Source organism: Aquarana catesbeiana, linkage group LG09 (genome assembly GCF_042186555.1).
Source record: "Aquarana catesbeiana isolate 2022-GZ linkage group LG09, ASM4218655v1, whole genome shotgun sequence".
NCBI classification, from domain to species: domain Eukaryota; kingdom Metazoa; phylum Chordata; class Amphibia; order Anura; family Ranidae; genus Aquarana; species Aquarana catesbeiana.
In genome coordinates, this window is record NC_133332.1 from 306,721,323 (window position 1) to 306,743,383 (window position 22,061).

The window sequence follows — 22,061 nt, forward strand, 5'->3', positions numbered from 1 at the left end:
GTTATTAAAAATTACCTTTCCTTTTCAATCTGCAGCCGCTGTAATTTTATGAGAATACAAAGCAATATGGCCACCTGGAGTTGTTCTGTACACAGAATGTATACTGACCACTCCCCAGAAACATAATTTCCTGCTTGTGTGATTGGCTCCCTGATTTTCCCAGAAGTCTACCTAAGATACAAGTCAGATTTCAGGCATCCCCTGCAACAAAACTATTTTTAGAGAGATACTTTCAATAGGAACACGTATAAAGGGATGCAGGCCCAGCAGATATCCTCATTAGTGCCCTGCAGCTGCACACCTGACAGATAATTATGAAGCCACACCCATTACGCTCACTTTTGAATTTTTGAATTTTAACATAGATATATGTGTAAATCAAATTATTGCAGCACACTGTGTCCGCAATGGGTGAGCTTGTCCTTATCTTTATATGTTTTGTATGAAGTGTTTTGATAATTTGTTAATAACTGTGCTGCAATAATTTGATTTACACATATATCTATGTTAAAATTAAAACTACTTTATGTCATATTGTAGATATGGTTCTCCTGAAGAAGCGGTGCTAACTGCGAAACCGGTCGAGAATAAAAGTTGACACACACTCGCCATTTAAAACTGTGTGGAACCCACTGGCTTAGACTATGTGGTATCTCCTTTTTTATGGTTATATGGAGTGTTGTTGTGTATAATCGCAATTGTATGCAGAATTGTATTTTTATAAACATTTTTTCTATTAAAAGTAACTTTTATAAAATATTTTATATTTCTTCCTGTCTTATACCTACCAATGTATACTGATATCAAGTACCGTAATAGTCCCCCTGTTTTCCTATTGTGGGGGTGGAGATACTAGCTGACAGTAGCAGCAACTGCGGCCACCTCTCTGCCCTCTCACCTCTTTTGATCTTGATAATTTGGGATGATGGTACTACTAGTACCCTTTAAATTCTCTTGGTAAATATAGGCTACGCACTTTATATTATAACAGGAAGTGCTTGAACAAGGACCACCATGGCAGGATCACCAGGGATTGTTATAATGAAAGCTGCAGATTTTAGGAAGACTGATAATGACTTTAATAATGTTAAGATTTGTAAAATTTTAATTGAGATTATTATAATGAAAGCTGCAGAATTACAAATATTGAAAATCCTCAGCTTAAAAAAATAATCCCTGGTGATCCTGCCATGGAAGGTCCTTGTTGCGGCACTTCCTGTTATAAGGTGACAACGTTTGGTCTCTGTCTCCCAGTTGTGCTCCTGAGTTGTCACCCTGTCACTTGGGCCTCCAATGGGGACTACAAGTGGCAATTTAAACACCCTGGTGATCCTGTTAGTTTAGGCACTTCCTTTATAGGGTGACAACGCCCTGTCTCCCAACTGTGCTCCCCCCGTTGTCATCCTGTTCCATGGGCTTCCAAAGGGGACTAGAAATGGCATTTCAACATCCTGGTGATCCTGCCATGGAAGGTCCTTGTTCAGGCACTTCCTGTTAGAGGGTGACAACGGTCTGTTCCTGTCCCCCAATGGAGCTCCTGAGTTGTCACCCTGTCCCACGGGTTTCCGATGGAGACTACAAGTGGCAATTTCAAAATCCTGGTGATCTCGCCATGTTCAGGTACTTCCTGTTATAGGATAAAGTAGCAAGAGAAAAACTCACCCAAGCTCTACCGCTATATAGTATAGTTGGTGTGTAGAGTAGTTGGTTCTCTGGCTAATTAAGCTCACAAAAGATCTATAGAAAGTACAAACTCAACAGCTTCTCCATAGAAAAAAATTATTTAAGCATTACAGCAATAACATCATCCAAAAATGCCGATGCGTTTCGGCCTTAGGCCTTCATCAAAAAGCTTTTGAGAAAGGCCTAAGGCCGAAACGCGTCAGTATTTTTGGATGATGTTATTGCTGTAATGCTTAAATATATATTTTCTATGGAGAAGCTGTCAAGTTGCCGGCCTGTACTTTCTATGGGACTTCCTGTTATAAGGTGACAACACTCTGTCCCTGTATCCCAGTTGTGCTCCTGTGTTGTCACCCCGTCACTTGGGCTTCCAATGGAGACTACAAGTGGCTGTGTCACTGTCAACACCCTGGAGATCCTGCCATCAAAGGTCTTTGTGCAGGAACGTCCTGTTACAGGGTGACAACGCTCTGTCCTTGTCTCCCAATGGTGCTCCTGTGTTGTCACCCTGTCCCATGGGCTTCCGGAGGAGACTACAAGTGGCCATTTCAACACCCTGGTGATCCTGCCATGGAAGGTTCTTGTTCAGGCACTTCCTGTTATAAGGTGACAACGCTCTGTCTCCCAATGGTGTTCCTGCGTTGTCACCCATGTCCCATAGATGCTGCAATTTTTTTCCAATAAATATACAATTAAAAACATTTCACTATACCTGTGTGATAAACACAAAAGAAGAAAAAAAAAACCTCTGTTGATCCTGCCAGAAATCCAGTGCTGTCCTTTTCATTCCGCAGTCATATTTAAGCATTTTGTTTTCAGCCCTGCTGGGTTCACCTGTGTGAATTACAGAACACTTACCAGTAATATTATGGAGTAGAGGATAAGGGGAGGTGTTCTGTAGTCTCGTCACACTTCCTGTTCTAAGGTGACAACCCTGCTCCTTTTTAGATACAGTGTAGTGAGTGTTGTCATCCTGGGACAGGAAGTGTCCTACTGGCAGGATCACCTGGGATGGATGAAAAAAAAAAAATCCAGACAATGCTTCAATTTTATTCCAATAAATATGCAATTTTAAACATTTTGAAATATCTGTTTGATAAACACAACAGAGAAAAAAAAATATCTGTTGATCCTGCCAGAAATCCAGTCATATCTAAAGCAGTTATTTTTCAGCCCTGGCTAGTTCACTTGTTTGAATTACAGAATGCTTATCCCCAAAATTATGGAGTGAAGGAGAAGGGGGTGTTCTGTAGTCCCAACACACTTCCTGTTTAGGGTGACAACCCTGCTCCTTTATAGATGCAGTGTAGTGAGTGTTGTCACCCTAGGACAGGAAGTGTTACTGCCAGGTAAACATAAACAAATCCAGAAAAAAAAAAGAAAACAAAAGCAGCCACCTCACCCAATGCCCCATTCATACCTGAAATGCGCAACAGAAAACCTGCGTTTCTCCTTGAAAAAAATGCAACACTTTGCGCTTTCAGTGGCATTAATTATTAATTCCACCCCAAATTTTAATGCCATTAATTATTAAATACACCCAATTCTCAGTGACAATAATAATAAATTGCACCCCAAATCTCAGTGGCATTATATTTGTTATATAATATATATGTTATAATTAATTGTACCCCAAATTTCAGTGTCATTGATTTTTTAGCTGCACCCCAAATCTCAGTGGCATTATTTATTAATTGCATCCCAAATTTCAGTAGCATTAATTGCACCCCAAATCTCATTGGCATTATATTAATCGCACCCCAAATTTCACTGCCATTTATTAATTGCACCCCAAATTTCAGTGGCATTAATTAATTGCACCCCAAATCTCAGTGGCATTATATTAATTGCACCCCAAATCTCAGTGACAATAATAATTCATTGCACCCCAAATTTCAGAGGCATTAATAAATTGCACCCCAAATCTCAGTGCTATTAATTGCACCCCAAATGTCAGTGGCATTATATTAATTGCACCCCAAATGTCAGTGGCATTAATTATTAGCTGCACCCCAAATTTTTGTGGCATTAATTATTAAATACACCCCAAATCTCAGTGCCATTAATTCTTAATTGCATCCCAAATCTCAGTGGCATTAAATTAATTGCAACCCAAATTTCAGTGGCATTAATTATTAGCTGCACCCCAAATTTCAGTGGCATTAATTATTAATTGCACCCCAAATCTCAATACCATTAATTGGACCCCAAATCTCAGTGGCATTATATTAATTGTAGCCCAAATTTCACTACCATTTATTAATTGCACCCCAAACTGGGCTAACAGACTGGCTTTTTTTCGCATGACAAAATGAGCTAAAAATGCGCAAAGCCCAAAGTGGTGCGGGAGCTTCTTTGTCGCATTTTTCGGGCATAAGGCAGCCCCCTGTGCATGATGTGTGGAAAAAAAACCCCCAAAAAAACCAAACAAAAGAATCGCGGGGAACGCGTTCCTGCTACACCTAGTGTGAATGAGGCCTCAGGACTGGAAAGCAGCAATATATGGCATTTTCCTCCCTGGGTTTAGATACACTTACCCGGTATGTCACTTTGCTCAAGTGGTTGTACCGGGGTGATGCCCCCCTCCCCTCCCCGTGGGTAGGAAAACACCAAGAAAGGGTTTGGGTAAAAGAGCAGTGCGGTGGGTGGGGGGAACACTGAAATAGGGTTCAGCAAGAGTGGGGGGAGAAGAGGAGGTAGTTGGGGGAACACAGATAAGGGGTTCAGAAAGGGGGGGGGGGGGGGGTAAAGCCTGGGTGGGTACAACAACACCAAAAAGGGGTTGGGGGGGATGTGTGTCCCTTTTCATCTCTACTACATTTTCCCTAGACCATTTGGTAGCACTTTTACATCCAGAATTGACCAACGAAGGGGCAGGAACTTAGACGCTGCCATACCGAGGTCTCTGGGGCCAAACCTGGGACGGTGCCAATGACTGTGCAGGGGTAGAGAGGGAGCTGGATGAGAGATTTGAAGATGAGAGGAAATGGGAGAAATGAATACGCCAGCGTAAAATTGCGCACATGCTTTAAAGCATCTCTGTCCTCCTTCTGTAGTGTCAAATTTGAAACTGGACAGAAACCCTTTAGACTTGGTGTTTTGAGCGGGGTCGCCAGAAGATTAATTTCCAGACCAATAAGGCCCCTCCCATTTAAAGGTTAAGCATAGCTTGTGCAGTGTGTGTCGAAAATGAAAACTCATCTCCCCTTCGGGGTATCGAACCCCAGTCTCCCGCGTGAAAGGCGGGGAAACTCACCACTACACTAACGAGGACCACATGGTAGACAGGCCACTGTCGCCCTCTTCCTGTAGTAGAGCATATGGCTGTGGCTCTTCTCTTCTTTATGGAGAGATCTAGGGTGTATTAAAATCCCTTGGTATAGAGTAGACAGTCACCATGTCTGATATGGCCCTGTTTTTTATAGGACTTTGCAAGCATTTCCAGTGGTGGTGCAATGGGTAGAGCGCCTGATGTGTTATCATGAGGTTGTGAGTTCAAATCCCTGCTGTGGCATGTTGAATTTCAGGAGGAGGGAGAAGGTATTGGGTGCCAAGGATTGCCTATCTAGCCCAGTGTGGGCCAGATAAAATGGGTGGTATGAGTTGGGGAAGGGGTAGTGGAGTATAGATGGGGGAAGTGACTGATAAAAAGGGGAGATGGAGTCAGGATTGTTGGGTAACCTTGAACAGGGGAGGGATTGTGAAGAAGGAACATCATGAGTGGGTGTGGAAAGGGCAAAGTGGTTGTGGGAACGCAGAAAAAGGATAAGTACGTGTACCCTGAGAGAAAGAAATTGGGAGTAGGGAGGTCCTTTGGAAAACACCAAAAACAGGGATCAGGAGAGGGGGAGATCAGAAGAGCAAGTCAGTGTTGGGGGAGAGAAGTGCTTCAGAATAGGGGTCTGGTGGAGAAGAGGAGGTTGGTGTTGGACTGTAGGTAGGAGGGAGAAGAGGGTTCAAAGGAGAGAGTGGATCAGAAGAGGGGGTTGGTGTTGGACCATGGGTAGGGGGGAGAAGTGTATAGGGGAACACCAAAACAGGGTTAAGAGGAGGATGTTGTTACATCACTGTAAAGAGAAGGGGTCTGGAGAGATTTAGTTTGCATGCACCCCAATGTTACTATGCCAAACTTTTGCCATGGGGCACCCCCAACCTTGCCTGCACCAAACACTCCATGCTTGCGGAACTGTGTATCCAAAATGACGGGCACTGAGGGGGCGTCAATGATGGGCGGCACTGGTGGGCACTGATAGGTGGGCATTACTTAGAACCGCCAAACACCATATCTTTTTTTTATCAAAGGCCCTGGAGAAAAAAAATTGTGTTTTTAAATTATCCATAGGTAAAACTTTAGAGGCTACCAGTTTAACTACACACAGGAGGTCCAGTGGCAGAATTATTATTGCAATACACGTCAATGCATTTCATTCATTAAACCCAATCTAATCCTGAATTTTTGGCTAAAATATAAAAGATGATATTGCACCGATTAAATAGATACCTACCATGTGATGCGTTAACATGCCCATGCTTCTTTACAGGCTGCCAGTTTTACGTTACACTGGAGGTCTGGTGCTAGAATTATTGCTGGATTATTAGTGCCCTCGGTCTGACGTTTGCGGCGATACCTCAGATGGTGCGATTACTATTAACGTATGTGTGCTGGACCTACGTATGTGTTTGCACGACAATGTTTTGTTTAAATTAGATACGGTGTTTCTTTGTTTTTATTTATGTAATTTGAATCAACTTTTTTGCTATCACAAGGGATGAACATCAAAACTGGAGGTAGGTGGGCGAGCACTTAAAAGGGCTTCAAGAAGGGTGGGGAGCATAGGTGGGGGGGCCCTTCCGCCGCTCCACCCGGGTCTCCAGCCACCAGCCGACACGTCCGCCGGCTGGCCAGGATCCTGAAAAAAGCCGGAATCGTCTTTGATCGGGTCTCCGATTTAATCATGACATCACAACGCCACTTCCGGTTTACTCGGCCGCCAACGGCGCCATTTAAAAAAAATCCAAAGTATTAAAAAACCGCCGATTTTGGCGTTTGGAATGCTTTCAAGTGCAGTGGAGGAGTTTGGGGTCTTATAGACCTCCGATCCCTCCATAAAGAGGACCGGTCACTGACTATTACTGTCATAAGGTTGTTTACATGTTTACATTCCTTCTGACAGCAATAAAAATGAACAGATTTTTTTTTTTTTAAAGGAACAGTGTAAAAAAAAAAAAAAAAAGTAAGATTTTTTTTTTTTTTAAGTGTCCCGTTCCTCCGTGTTTGCGCGCCAAAGAGAAAGCATATGTAAGTCACGCTCAGAAATGTAAACAGTGTTAAAAATAACACATGTGAGGTATCACAGCGATCAATAGAGTGAGAGCAATAATTCTAGCACCAGACCTCCTCTGTAACTCTAAACATGTAACCGTAAAAAATGTTTCAAAGCGCCGCCTATGGAGATTTTTAAGTATCGTAGTTTGTCGCCATTCCACGAGCGTGCGCAATTTTACAGCGTGACGTGTTTGGTATCTATTTACTCGGCGTAACATCATCTTTCACATTATACAAAAAAAATTGGGCTAACTTTACTTTTTAGGTTTTTTTTTATTCATTGAAGTGGTTTTTTTACAAAAAAATTGTGCAATATGGTGACATTTCTATGGCGTGAATGGGCTCCGATTCATGCCGTATCTAAAAATAGTAATAAAGGAATGTGGGCTTTTTATAGCGTATTTGCATGGTTGATTTAAAGGCACAGTCCATGTTCTGAAGACTTCTCCCTGGAAATCTCCAATGTTTTCATTGCTGAGACATAAAACCTGAAATCCGGGGAAGGAGACAATCTTGTTACTTTTCCTATTGGGAAATGATTTACAAACAAATGAACAAAGTATTTATAATTAGGTAACAATGATTGATACAATTCTTCGAAGGAGCTATTTTTGCATCACCAAGACTGACTGCTTAGGAATGCGATTAACCCGAATAATTGTTGCAATTAAGCAATGCAGTTTCCTTTTTTATAAACTGCAGTTCCAGCCTACAGCTGTGTTCACACCTGCGCTTATTATTGTACCGCAAATCCCGGCTCCATTTACACTTGTGCGACTCCAAAGTCGCATGCACTACTTTCTTCCAATTTTTATGCAACTTGAGGGCCACAGACTTCAACGCTAACCCTCAAAAGTTGTATGAAAGTTGTACCTGAATGTTTTCCATGCAACAGTGGGTCCAACTTTCCAGAGGGGCAACAAGTTACATCCAAGTCGCACCCCTCCAAAGTTGCGTCCAAGTTTCAATACCCGACACTTTCCCCCCTTCCTGCCCAGGCCAATTTTCAGCTTTCAGCGCTGTCGCACTTTGAATGATAATTGCGCGGTCATACAACACTGTGCTCATATTTTTCATTTTTTTCCCCCCACAAATAGAGCTTTCTTTTGGTGGTATTTGATCACCTCTGGCTTTTTTTTTTTGTGCTATAAATAAAAAACTGTTTTTCTTAGTTTCTGTTGTAAAATTTTGTAAATAAGTAAGTTTTCTTCTTCACTGACGGGCACTGATTGCCGGGCACTGATAGGCACTGATAGGTGGGCACTGATGGGCACTGATAGGCACTGATAGGCGGGCACTAATGGGCACTGATAGGCAGCAATGATGGGTACTGATGTGTGGCAATGATGGCCAATGATGGGCACTGATGGGTGGCAATGATGGGCACTGAGGAGTGTCAATAATGGGCAGCACTGGTGAGCACTGATAGATGGGCACTGATGGGTGGCAATGATGGGCATTAATGGGGGCACTGATGGGCAATGATGGGCACTGATGGGCAGCACTGATGGGCGGCACTGGTGGGTGGCACTGATGGGCAGCACTGATGGGCGGCACTGATGGGTGGCAATGATGGGCATTAATGGGGGGCACTGATGGGCGATGATGGGCACTGATGGGCAGCACTGATGGGCGGCACTGGTGGGTGGCACTGATGGGCAGCACTGATGGGCGGCAATGATGGGTAGCACTGATGGGCAGCACTGATGGGTGGCACTGATGGGCAGAACTGATGGGCGGCACTGATGGGTGGCACTGATGGGCAGCACTGATGGGCAGTACTGATGGGCAGCACTGATAGATGCCACTGATAGGTGGCACTGATGAGAAGTCAATGACAGGCATTACTGATGGGCACTGACTGGCATTACTAATGGGCACTGATTGGCATCCTTTATGGGCACTGATTGGCATATGATGTGGGTAAAGGTGGGCACTGATTAGCATACAAGTGGGCATCACTGGTGGAGCACTGGTGGGCATTGCTGATGGGTGTGCACTGATAATAAATACGCTGATTATCAGCGCAGACCCCCCCTGTCAGGAGAGCCGCCGATCGGCTCTCCTCTACCCATGCCTCTACCCATGCCACTTCCTGGTTACCACTGTAAGGAGCTGTGATTGGACACAGCTGATCACATGGTAAAGAGCCATGTCAGGCTCTTTACCAAGATCGGAGATGCGGTGTATTGGATCGCCACACCACACCACCAATCGCCACGTTGCGTGCCCCCGGGGGGCGCACACGAGCGGCTTATCTTGCTGGACGCCATACGATGCCCAGTCAGGTTAATGCACCACTTTTTGGCCGTCATTCTGCTATATGGTGGTGGAAATTATTAAGGTGATAATTAAACTCACTTGGTGGAGAGGAGGGACACACAGGGGGGCCCACACATCATGTAGAAGGGGTGCTAGAACCAATCCCCCTGCAGTGCAGCCAGAGGGAGGGAGAGAAGGAAAGCCATCAGCATCGGGGGGGGGGGGGGGGGGGGGGGCACACAGGGGGGCCTGGACAGCAGATAGAAGGGGCACATGTGCTAGAACCACTCCCCCTGAAGGAGAAAGGGGGGGCAAGAGAGGATCGGTGTCTGTATTAAGACAGTACAGCCGGTCCTCCTGCTCAGCCCCCCCCTTTTAAACTGATGGGGCCCGGGCCCAGCATAGTAGGGCTGGCTGTACTGCCTTATCAGCGCCCCTGACCGGGGCTAACAATGTCACCCGTGTTCATCTAAAGAGGGCAGGGTGTCCCTGGTGCGGTGTGGGAAATGCGCACGAAAAGCGAGTGATGTGAGCGGGCCCTTAGGCTCCATTCACATTATCGCATAGCGGGAACGCTTGTCCTCTCTACGCAGATTTTGATATTGTGATTTTTTTAAACGATTCACTTGAACGGGCTGCCCTATGAGTATTTGTCGCCCCTAAAAGAAGCTCCTTTTCGGGCGACAAGCTTCACTCGATTTGTAAAGACCCGGGTTTGCCGCGCGATCCCGGCGCTTGACAATCGTGGCAGAATCGCATTGCGCTTGGGGTGCCAATCGAAGGATAGCGGCACCCAAAAGCAAGCAGCATGTTGCGCTGCGATCGCCAGTTTGGACTTGTGGTGATTCTGCCTGTGATTCCAGACCGCGAAGTGCGAATGGAGCCTCAGTGTTCTCTGCTGCTGATCTGCAGCCCCTCCTAATACAGGAAGCATTGGGTAAATAGGCAAATAGGCTGCAAGGGAATTTCCCCTTAGCTTAGTGAAGCAAAACATTTTTTTTTTGGTTTAATTTTCTGCGCATGTTTCGGTTTTCTTTGCAAAGTGAACTTTAACCCCCTTCATTATGCTAAGGCAAAATTCCCTTACAAAGTGAACATTCTATTTGCCTTTAGATAATCCACCCTTAATGTGTTTTGTCATAGAACACAATAACAGCATCTCCTTGGCAATAAATCTTATGATTATTCAGAAAGCTGTCAATAAAGAAAGATTTCCCTGTCTCTTGAACCTTGTCCAGATCAGGTTCACCTTTTTCTAAAGAACTGAAAAAAAAAGCAGATTATTTCCTCCTTCAGATATTTCCGGGTATAATGGACAATGTCTTTGTTAGATAAGACAAGCAAAGCTGGCAGAGAATCCGTTCTCAGTGTCAGCAAGAGCTTCTTAAAGTACAACTAAAACGTATTTTTTCATTTCATCTTTTGTGTCCATAGAAGGAATAGTGCCCCATCATTAGTATCAGTGGGAGGAATAGTGCCCCATCATTGGTATCAGTGGGAGGAATAGTGCCCCATCATTGGTATCAGTGGGAGGAATAGTACCCCATCATTGGTATCAGTGGAAGGAATAGTGTCCCATCATTGGTATCAGTGGGAGGAATAGTGCCCCATCATTGGTATCAGTGGGAGGAATAGTGCCCCATCATTGGTATCAGTGGAAGGAATAGTGCCCCATCATTGGTATCAGTGGGAGGAATAGTACCCCATCATTGGTATCAGTGGGAGGAATAGTACCCCATCATTGGTATCAGTGGAAGGAATAGTGCCCCACAATTGGTATCAGTGGGAGGAATAGTGCCCCATCATTGGTATCAGTGGAAGGAATAGTGCCCCATCATTGGTATCAGTGGGAGGAATAGTGCCCCATCATTGGTATCAGTGGAAGGAATAGTGCCCCATCATTGGTATCAGTGGGAGGAATAGTGCCCCATCATTGGTATCAGTGGAAGGAATAGTGCCCCATCATTGGTATCAGTGGGAGGAATAGTACCCCATCATTGGTATCAGTGGGAGGAATAGTACCCCATCATTGGTATCAGTGGAAGGAATAGTGCCCCATCATTGGTATCAGTGGAAGGAATAGTGCCCCATCATTGGTATCAGTGGGAGGAATAGTGACCCATCATTGGTATCAGTGGGAGGAATAGTGACCCATCATTGGTATCAGTGGGAGGAATAGTACCCCATCATTGGTATCAGTGGAAGGAATAGTGCCCCATCATTGGTATCAGTGGGAGGAATAGTGACCCATGGTTGGTATCAGTGGGAGGAATAGTGACCCATCATTGGTATCAGTGGGAGGAATAGTGCCCCATCATTGGTATCAGTGGGGGAGGAATAGTGCCCCATCATTGGTATCAGTGGGAGGAATAGTGCCCCATCATTGGTATCAATGGGAGGAATAGTGCCCCATCATTGGTATCAGTGGGGGAGGAATAGTGCCCCATCATTGGTGTCAGTGGGAGGAATAGTGCCCCATCATTGGTATCAGTGGGAGGAATAGTGCCCCATCATTGGTGTCAGTGGGAGGAATAGTGCCATTATTGGTAATAGTGGGATAAATAATCCCCATCATAGGTTTTAGTGGGAGGAATAGTGCCCCATCATTGGTATCAGTGGGAGGAATAGTGCCATTATTGGTAATAGTGGGATAAATAATCCCCATCATAGGTTTTAGTGGGAGGAATAGTGCCCCATCATTGGTATCAGTGGGAGGAATAGTGCCCCATCATTGGTATCAGTGGGGGAGGAATAGTGCCCTAAGGGCCAGATAAAGGCGAGCGAACTGACACATCTGGCCTGTGGGCTCCAGATTGAAGACCAACACTCTAGACAAAAAAGGTTAAAAAAAAAAGAAAAACACAAAAATAGTGAGAAATTTGATAGACGACTTGGTCTCCATCTGCTGTGGTACTTCAATGTTTCCATCATATCTCGGGGACACAGAAAGTGGGTCTGAATGGTGCTCAGTGGAAGAGGACCTGTGCCCGAGGACAGAGGAGTGTCTGTAGGAGGGATAAGAGGTTTGTTTTGCAGCAACAGATTTATTTTCTTATTTCAACACCTGCAATGGTTATTACTTTTTTAGTTATTTTCCCCAAACTTTTAACCCTGACTTGGCAATGTTAAAGAGGAACTTTTCTTAGTTAAGAATATACTGTATACTTGGATAGAATATATATATTTTTTTAAACCAGAATTTATTGCCAATAACTGCACGTCTGTCGCAAGTGTGAAGCAATGACGTCATGAAGAAATAAAAAAACCTACGTCTTGTGAAGTAATAAGAAGGGATCGGTGTGTTTGTTCAGTTCTATTTATATCCCGGTCTTTCCCCATCAGTCTCCCCAGGAACAGGAAATCTGCTGCATTCACTCTTTATGGTTATGACTTCACTAGTTAAAGTGTATGTGAACCCTCACCTAAAACAACCCATTCAGTTTAAAATAGAAAGGAAAGGCAAAACATTTATGCAAACAAATAAAAAAAAAACATTATAAATACCTTTTCCCCCTTTTTATTTAATTTTTTTTTAATAAGTGTTCACATACCAGCTGTTCTCAGCTGCATAAGGAGCTCAGAGAGCTGGAAGAGGAGAAACAGCAGCACACTGTGATTGGCTGGGGGGGGGTTTGTCCGCACAAGTCTGATTATTGGAGGAGAAAACTCACCGTGCTGGGAGGGATGGAAAAAAGTTCCCGGAGGTCAAAATCGCACTCCAGGCTCTGGGAGGCCGAAAAAGTTCCTCAGAGGTCAAAATCGCACTCCCGCCTCTGGGAGGCCGAAACAGTTCCCCGGAGGTCAAAATCGCACTCCCAGGCCTGAGAGGCCAAAAATGTTCCCCGGAGGTCAAAATTGCACTCCCGGGCATGGGAGGCCGAAAAAGATCCTCGGAGGTCAAAATCGCACTCGCAAGCATGGGAGGTCAAAAATGGTCCCCAGAGGTCAAAATCGCACTCCCGTCTCTGGGAGGCCGACAATGGTCCCCGGAGGACACAATCGCACTCCCAGGCCTGGGAGGCCGAAAATGTTCTCCCGGAGGTCAAAAATCGCACACTCCCGGGCATGGGAGGCCGAAAAAGTTCCCCGGAGGTCAAAATTGCACTCCCGGCTCAGGGAGGCCGAAGAAGTTCCCAAAGGTCACAATCGCACTCCCAGGCCTGGTAGGCTGAAGATGGTCCCCGGAGGTCAAAATCGCACTCCTGGCTCTGGGGGGCCAACAATGGTCCCCGGAGGCTACAATCGCACTTCCGGGCATGGGAGGCGAAAATGATCCCCGGAACTCAAAATAATTTTTTTTTTCAAATTCTTTATTTAACAAGAAAGTGCCCGACACTCTGTATCTAAACATGTTCAACACTAATCACTGTACAGAAAAAGTTCAAGTCGAAAGGTCACAATGCACCATAGCAAAAATGATTATGCATAATGAACAGGGCATACCATGATAAAAATATGGAACCTGGTTTGAGCGGGACACAACATTTTTACTTTAAATGGAAAGCGGGAGAAGGTCCGGGATATAAAAAGGGAATGGAAAAGGGGAAGAAGCTAAAGGGGGGGGGGAGAAAGGGGGGAGAGGGGGTGCGGAGAGAAGAAAGGGAAGTGGCTAGGCTGGCATATGCAGATATGCATATGCCAGTTGTGGGTCTTGGAGCCATCACTCCCCAGAGTAGTCATGCATAGGTGTCAAACTTGCGGCCCTCCAGCTGTTGCGGGACTAAAAGTCCCATGAGGTATTGCCAGGCTGACAGTTCCAAGCATGACTCCCACAGTCAGAAGAATGATGGGACTTGTAGTTTTGCAAAAGCTGGAGGGCTGCCAGTTTGACACCCCCGCAAAGGTCTTCCCCTCATCTGAATACACAAACATATTCCAATGGAGCCATGTATTGGCGTATCGTTCTCGTCTACCTTGAGCAGTCAGCATCAGGTGCTCCATCCTGTTGACGTCTTCAAGCTTATGGAGCCATAGCAAGATAGAAGGAGGTTTCGGGTCTCTCCAACGTAGAGCAATGCAGGCTTTGGCAGCATTAAGTAAGTGATGAAGGACCAACTTCTTACAAACTGTAACAGGGATATCCGAGCAGTGAAGAAGAAATAAGGCAGGGTGGTTTGGAACTGGATAGTCTGTAAACTGTTGGGAGATTCTTTGCATCTCTTTCCAGAAATGGTCCAGTCGCGGACATGACCATAAAGTATAGAGGAACGTCCCCCATGCCCTTTGGCACCTCCAGCAATGATCTGAAGCTTCAGAGGAATATCGACACACAACCGCAAGGGGTGCGATGCTATCTAGTGAGCAACTTGAAGTTGCTCTCTTGAATACGGGTGCATATGGATTACTTCAGGGCAAATTGGATGATCCTCCGACATTAATCTGTCGAGTAGGTCCTATCAAGGTCAGCCTCCCATTTATGAATGCAAGGTAGCGTGAAGTCGTCTGGTGGATGCACCAAAAGTGAGAACATTATGAAGAGGGAGTGGGGTAGGACATCACTGCCTACGCAATATGTCTCGAACGATGTCAGTGGTGTGCTGGAACTATGTCGGAAAAGCCAACGTGTAAAAGAAGTGATGCGATTGCAGCGCTTTCCAGACTCCCAGGGCAAAAGGCCCTATCAGGTGCATTAAGGCCGAGATCGAGGGCCAGGCATGTGTGGTCAGTTTTTAATAGGAAAGGAGAGGGACTGGTAGGAACACAAAGTAAACAATACTGTACAAAAAGAACACAATACTTCTTCATACAAGTACATGGTACAGCAGCCACATATCAGGAATATGAAATGTTGGGTTTACGGATGAGGTTGGTTAAAATAAATCCGGGCTTGATTCAGTAAAGTGAAAAAGTGAAACACTTTGTGGTGGTCAGCGGGAAGGATCTTTCCCTTACAGCTAACATGGTCATTTTGTCAGTGATAACTTACTTGAGAACTGAGAAGCTGGTGGTCCCATGTCACTGGCTCGGTGGCGCGCCCTTGGTGCTGAAATTACCCAGGTAACACCAGTCATAAGGTTAATCTGCCACTACTTCATGCTTAGGAACCCCTAACAACCTCTGGAAGAACCTTGGTTGAGAAAGCCTGATTAAGAGGGTATGCTTGTAAAAAACGTATTTTATTTAGTGTTCTTTGTACTTGTGTTTATTTACCTTTTTTGTGTATTTGATCGTTATTTGTGTATTTGTGCGCTTTTTTTGCTTTTTTGCCCAGGATAGTTAGAAGGAACATCTGTAACTCTCATGAGCCATTTAAAACCCAATAAAGCTCCATTTAAAATAGATTTATACAGCACATTGCACATCAGTGACCTTACTGGGAAGTGAAAGGAAAGGGCACACAATGCTGTTTTTTTTTTTTTCTGTAAGCTACTAAGCCCATCACCCCACCATGTAAAGAAGATAAAGGGAGAAGACTTGTTTGAAGTCCAGCTTGGGTGACAACCATAACTCCTTCCATAGATACAGTGGAGCAATGGGTGTAGCCACCCAAGAACATAAAGTATGATATTCATCACCAGATCACCAGGTAAAGATAAAAAAAAGATTAAAACATTTTTTTAAAAAAGAATGTAGATGCCACTTCTATGGGTTGGTAAGCTGATATATATTATATTTTTTGTTTTAGGCTTTAGATACGCTTTAACCACTAACGGACCACCCGCCGTCATTATACGGCGGCACTTTGAAGAGGGGTATCGTTGTTATGGCAGCAGCTAGCTACCATCTTCTTTTTCAGTGGGCGGTCAGCTTATATATATATTTATATATATAAAAAAAATTAGGCTAACTTTACTGTTGTCTTATTTTTATGATTAAAAAAAGTGCATTTTTTCCAAAAAAAGTGCGCTTGTAAGAACCCTGCGCAAATACAGTGTGACAGAAAGTATTGCAACGACCGCAAAAAAAAAAAAAAAATTTAACTTGTAAACAACAAAAAATTTAACTTGTAAGTGGTTAATATTCACAAGAGATGACAATCTACATTATGTCCACCGACTGACATCAAACCGCTCAGCACTGTACTGGGGAAAGAAATTGTCTTTTGTTTGCCTAAGTATTATGCCGCGTACACACGAGCGGACTTTACGGCAGACTTTGCCCGGCGGACTTTACGACAGACTTTCTGAATGAACGGACTTGCCTACACACAATCAACCAAAGTCCGTCGAATTCATACGTGATGACGTACGACCGGACTAAAATAAGGAAGTTCATAGCCAGTAGCCAATAGCTGCCCTAGCGTCGGTTTTTGTCCGTCTAACTAGCATACAGACGAGCGGACTTTTCGACCGGACTCAAGTCCGTCAGATAGATTTGAAACATGTTTCAAATCTAAGTCTGTCCAACTTTTGAGAAAACAAAGTCCGCTGGAGCCCACACACGATCGAATTGTCCGACGAAATGCCGTCCGCCCGGGCAAAGTCTGCCGTAAAGTCCGCTCGTGTGTACGCGGCATTAGGCTTGTCAGAGAAAGAGCATACTGATGGCGATCATAATGCCATAAAAGACAAGAATTTTTGGATGTGGCAAAAGACCATGCTAATGTCCCCTCTACTCCATGGTGGTGAGTTTTGTGATGGCAACCCATACAGCAATCTTCAGCTCACAGCAGCCGTTCAAAAATTAACCTGCAAGCTATCAAATAGATGACTTATTCACTTATTGATCATCACAGTCACCTTAAGCTCTTGCCAAACATTTACCTCCATTTCCTGGTAGGAGAAAGTTTATTCTTTTGTTTTGGAGATCTATCCACCCTTTTCTGTCCATCCCATCTTTGCCAGTTTTAAATTGATCTGAGTGGTTGCCATTCTTCTTCTCAGCGTCAAGACAAGGTCAACCATGCCCAGGGCAAAGATTGGAAACTGTGACCGCCCCCCCCCCCTTTGCATGGATGCAGAGCTCCCACCTTCTAGCACTCCCCAATACACAGAGCTCCTTCCGACTCCTAGCCCCCCTAATAAAAGATCTCCCCCACCTCCTAGCAATCCCCAGGAATTGGCCATCAATCATCTCAACCAAATTCAGGAGAGGTGGAGATAGAGAATAAATATTTATAAAGATGAGAGAAAAAAAAAAAACAGATATACAGTAGGACTTGAACATTTTACAGTTTGTTTCCTCTGTATGCAAATTCAGCTTCATATAGAAATATTTTGACCAATTTGGTGTGGAGGAACTCGAGTGTCCTGCACAGAGCCCTGACCTCAACCCTACTGGAATTGAAACACCAAAGTGGGAGGTTTCCTCATTCAACATCAGCACCTGACCTTGCAAATGGACACAAATTTTATATAGATAGTCCAAAATCTTATGAAAAGTGTTTCCAGAAAAGGAGAGGATGCATATTAATGACTATGGGGGGAGAGGAGGGACAATTCCATATTAATGGACATGGGTGGAAGGAGAGGGGGACTCTTTATTAATGACCATGGGAGAAGTGGAGGAGCAACTCCATTTGAATTGCCATGTGGGTAGGGGAGGGGCAATTCCATATTATGGCCATTAGTATGGAGGAGAGGGGCGACTCCATACTAATGGCCATGGTAGAAGGGGACGAACAACTGCATATTAATGGCCTTGGGTGGAGAGGAGGAGCAACTCCATATTAATGGCCATGAGGGGAGGGGCAACTCTATATTAATTACCACGGGGGGGAGGGGAGGGTAAAATCCATATTAATGACCAAGAGGGAGGAGAGGAGCAACTCCATATTAACGGCCATGGGGTAGGAGAGGGCCATGGACATGTAGTAGAGGAGAGGGGGGACTCCATATTAATGGCCATAGTGGGAGGGGACAAGCAACTGCCTATTAATGGCCTTGGGGGAGAAGAGGAGCAACTCCATAGTAGTGGTCTTGGGGGGGAGGCACCTCTAAATTAATTACCAAGGAGGAGGGAAGTGGAAAATCCATATTACCAAGGGGGAGGGGAGGAGCAACTTCATATTAACGGCCATGGGGTAGGAGAGGGCCAACTCCATATTAATGGCCATGGGTTAGGGGAGAGTCAACGCCATATTAATGGCCATGAGTGGAGGGGCAGCTCCATGTTAATGGCCGCAGGTGAGGGGCAGCTCCATCTCAATGGCCATCGGGGTAGGGGATGGGCAACTCCATTTTAATGGCCATGTGGGTGGGGGAGGGACAAATCCATATTAATGGCAATGATAGGAGGGGATAAGCAGGAAGAGCAACTCCATATTAATGGCCATGGGGGGGGTATTGGACGGACATGAGGGAAGGGGCAGCTTCATTTTAATGGCCATGGCGGAGAGGCAATTTCATGTCAATGGCCATTGGGATCGGGGATGAGCAACTCCATATTAATGGCCATGGGCCGTGGAAGAGCAACTCCATATTACTTACCATGTGGGTAGGGGAGGGACAAATCTATAAATCTATATTAATGGCCATGGTAGGAGGGGACAAGCAGGTCTATATTAATGGCCATGGGGGGTAGGGGAGGGGCAACCTTATATTATTGGCCATGGTATGAGGGGACAAGCAAGTCTATATCAATGGCTAGTGGGGTAGGGGATGGGCAACTCCGTAATAAAGGCGGTTCACTTGCATCACTCTCTGACCCATATTGAGGTGACCATTGCAGGCCCTTCTATTCTGGACCTGCGATCCTTCTTTGCCCTTGGCCATTGACCCCCCCCCGGCCGGGTCTGGCTTTTTCTGGCTGTTTTCGCTGCACTCCCCAGGGGTCCTTTTCTTGTACTCCCACATATGGGAACTTGTAACAATGGCCCTCCTGATACGGTGATGGATGTCCTTTTTGTTTTTTTAATCTATTTGACTGACGTGTAAGTATGCTTTCACCTTTAAAGGACATAAGAAACTCTTCTACCATTATAAACCCCTGAAGAAAGAATTCCATTCTGAAACGCGTTGGGTTTCTCTTTGTATCTGTTATGGTTATTCTTCTGTGATTTTCACAGTATATGTAGAACATAATGCACTTTATTGTGCTTTCTTAAGGTGATCAACCTGTTACACCAGCCATTTGTATTTTTAAATATTTGTGACAAATAAAAATTTGCTTACTATTTTTACTGACATTTCCTATCTCTACTTTCTGCTTTATATACTATTTGGGCCCATATAATCCTGTTAGCGGGGGACCCCCTTCCTGGTTTTCTATTAATGACCATGGAAGAGCAACTCCATATTAATTTCAATAGGGAGTAGGGGAGGGACAAATCCATATTAATGGCCATGGTAGGAGGAGATAAGCAGGTCTATATTAATGGCCATCGGGGGATAGGAGGAGAAACTCCATAATAATGACCATGGGGGAGTAGGGGAGGGACAAATCCATATTAATGGCCATGGTAGCAGAGGACAAGCAAATCTATATTGATGGCCATGGGGGGAGGGGAGAAGCAACTCGATATTAATAGCCATGGGGGGTAGAGGATGGGAAACCCTATATTAATGGACATGAGGGGAGGGGCAGCTTCATATTAATGGCAATGGCGGAGGGGCAACTCCATATCAATGGTCATTGGGGTAGGGGATGGGCAACTCCATATTAATGGCCATGGGCCGTGGAACAGCAACTCCATATTAAATGCCATGTGGGTAGGGAAAGGACAAATGCATATTAATGGCCATGGTAGGAGGAGACAAGCAGGTCTATATTAATGGCCATCGGGGGGAAGGGAGGAGCAACTCCATAATAAAGACCATGGGGGGGGGGGGAGGGGGAGGAAAAATCCATATTAATGGCCATGGTAGCAGAGGATAAGCAAATCTATATTGATGGCCATGGGGGGAGGGAAGGAGCAACTCCATATTAATGGCCATGGGGGGTAAGGGACGGGCAACCCTATATTAATGGACATGAGGAAAGGGGCGGCTTCATTTTAATGGCCATGGCGAAGGGGCAACTCCATATCAATGGTCATCGGGGTAGGGGATGGGCAATTCCATATTAATGGACATAGTAGGAGGAGACAAGCAGGTCAAAATTAATGGCTATCGTGGAGGGGAGGAGAACCTCCATAATAATGACCATGGAGGAGGCAGGGGAGGGGCAACCCTATATTAATGGCCATGGTAGGAGGGGAAAACAAGTTTATATTAATGGCCACGGTGGGAGAGGAGGGGGCAACTCCATATTAATGACCATGGGGGCAGGGAGGATCATCCTTATATTAATGGCTAGAAGTGGAGGGACAACTCCATATGGCCATGGTTTTGGAATGAGAAGGCCAAAAAACTCATATAGGTGTGATAATCAGACACATTTAGCCACATAGCACAGCATTAGATACATTGTATGTATAAATAGAAAAATAAAATAAATACAATGTTATCTGGAGATTAAAGTGTCAGTTTTGTCTCCAGTTATTTTCAGCCAATAAAGTAACTGCGCCTCGATGGCAGTTATTTATCAGCAGAGAACGATTTTACAATGTAAATAAATAACATTTATTGATATAACTATAAAGTCCATTATATGAAGGCTGAGATATGATTATGTAGGAGATTAATAAAAGGCAATATGCTGAAACCGGTCTATTTCAGATATCATCATTTCATTTATTTCCTAATTTCTTATACACAGATAAACACCCTTTGAATTTCTGTATCAATTTTATTTAACAAAAAAGAAAACTTTTCCGTTATTGCAGTTCATAGTATCTAAATTGATGTTCAGCCTTGGTTTTCCCTGCTGTGGAGCCATCAGATACATTATTATCATGCTGCATTTAACATGAAAAATATATCAGCGTAACACTCCAGGTATTTATTACCATTACTTCCCTCTGTTTTCTCTGAACATACCCTGCCATGCCAAGGTGTTCCAGCTGGAAGTCCCATTTTGCTGATGAGCCAGTGTTTAACTGTCAAATGTGAGTTGCCATTTGTCTTTTACTACAATACATACAGTCAGGTCCATAAATATTGGGACATCGACACAATTCTAATCTTTTTGGCTCTATACACCACCACAATGGATTTGAAATGAAGCAAACAACAACTGCTTTAACTACAGACTTTCAGCTTTAATTTGAGGGTATTTACATCCAAATCAGGTGAACGGTGTAGGAATTACAACAGTTTGTATATGTGCCTCCAACTTTTTAAGGGACCAAAAGTAATGGGACAATTGGCTGCTCAGCTGTTCCATGGCCAGGTGTGTGTTATTCCCTCATTATCCCATTTACCAGGAGCAGATAAAAGGTCCAGAGTTAATTTCAAGTGTGCTATTTGTCTTTGGAATCTGTTGCTGTCAACTCTCAATATGAGATCCAAAGAGCTATCACTATCAGTGAAGCAAGTCATCATTAGGCTGAAAAAAACAAAACAAACCCATCAGAGAGATAGCAAAAACATTAGGTGTGGCCAAATCCTTACATCCAACATCCTTAAAAACAAAGCACGCACCAGTGAGCTCAGCAACACCAAAAGACCACGGAAAACAACTGTGGTGGATGACCGAAGAATTCTTTCCCTGGTGAAGAAAACACCCTTCACAACAGTTGGCCAGGCAGGAACACTCTCCAGGAGGTAGGTGTATGTGTGTCAAAGTCAACAATCAAGAGAAGACTTCACCAGAGTGAATACAGAGGGTTCACCACAAGATGTAAACCATTGGCGAGCCTCAAAAACAGGAAGGCCAGATTAGAGTTTGACAAAAAACAACATCTAAAAAAGCCTTCACAGTTCTGGAACAACATCCTATGGACAGATGAGACCAAGATCAACTTGTACCAGAGTGATGGGAAGAGAAGAGTATGGAGAAGGAAAGGAACTGCTCATGATCCAAAGTATAC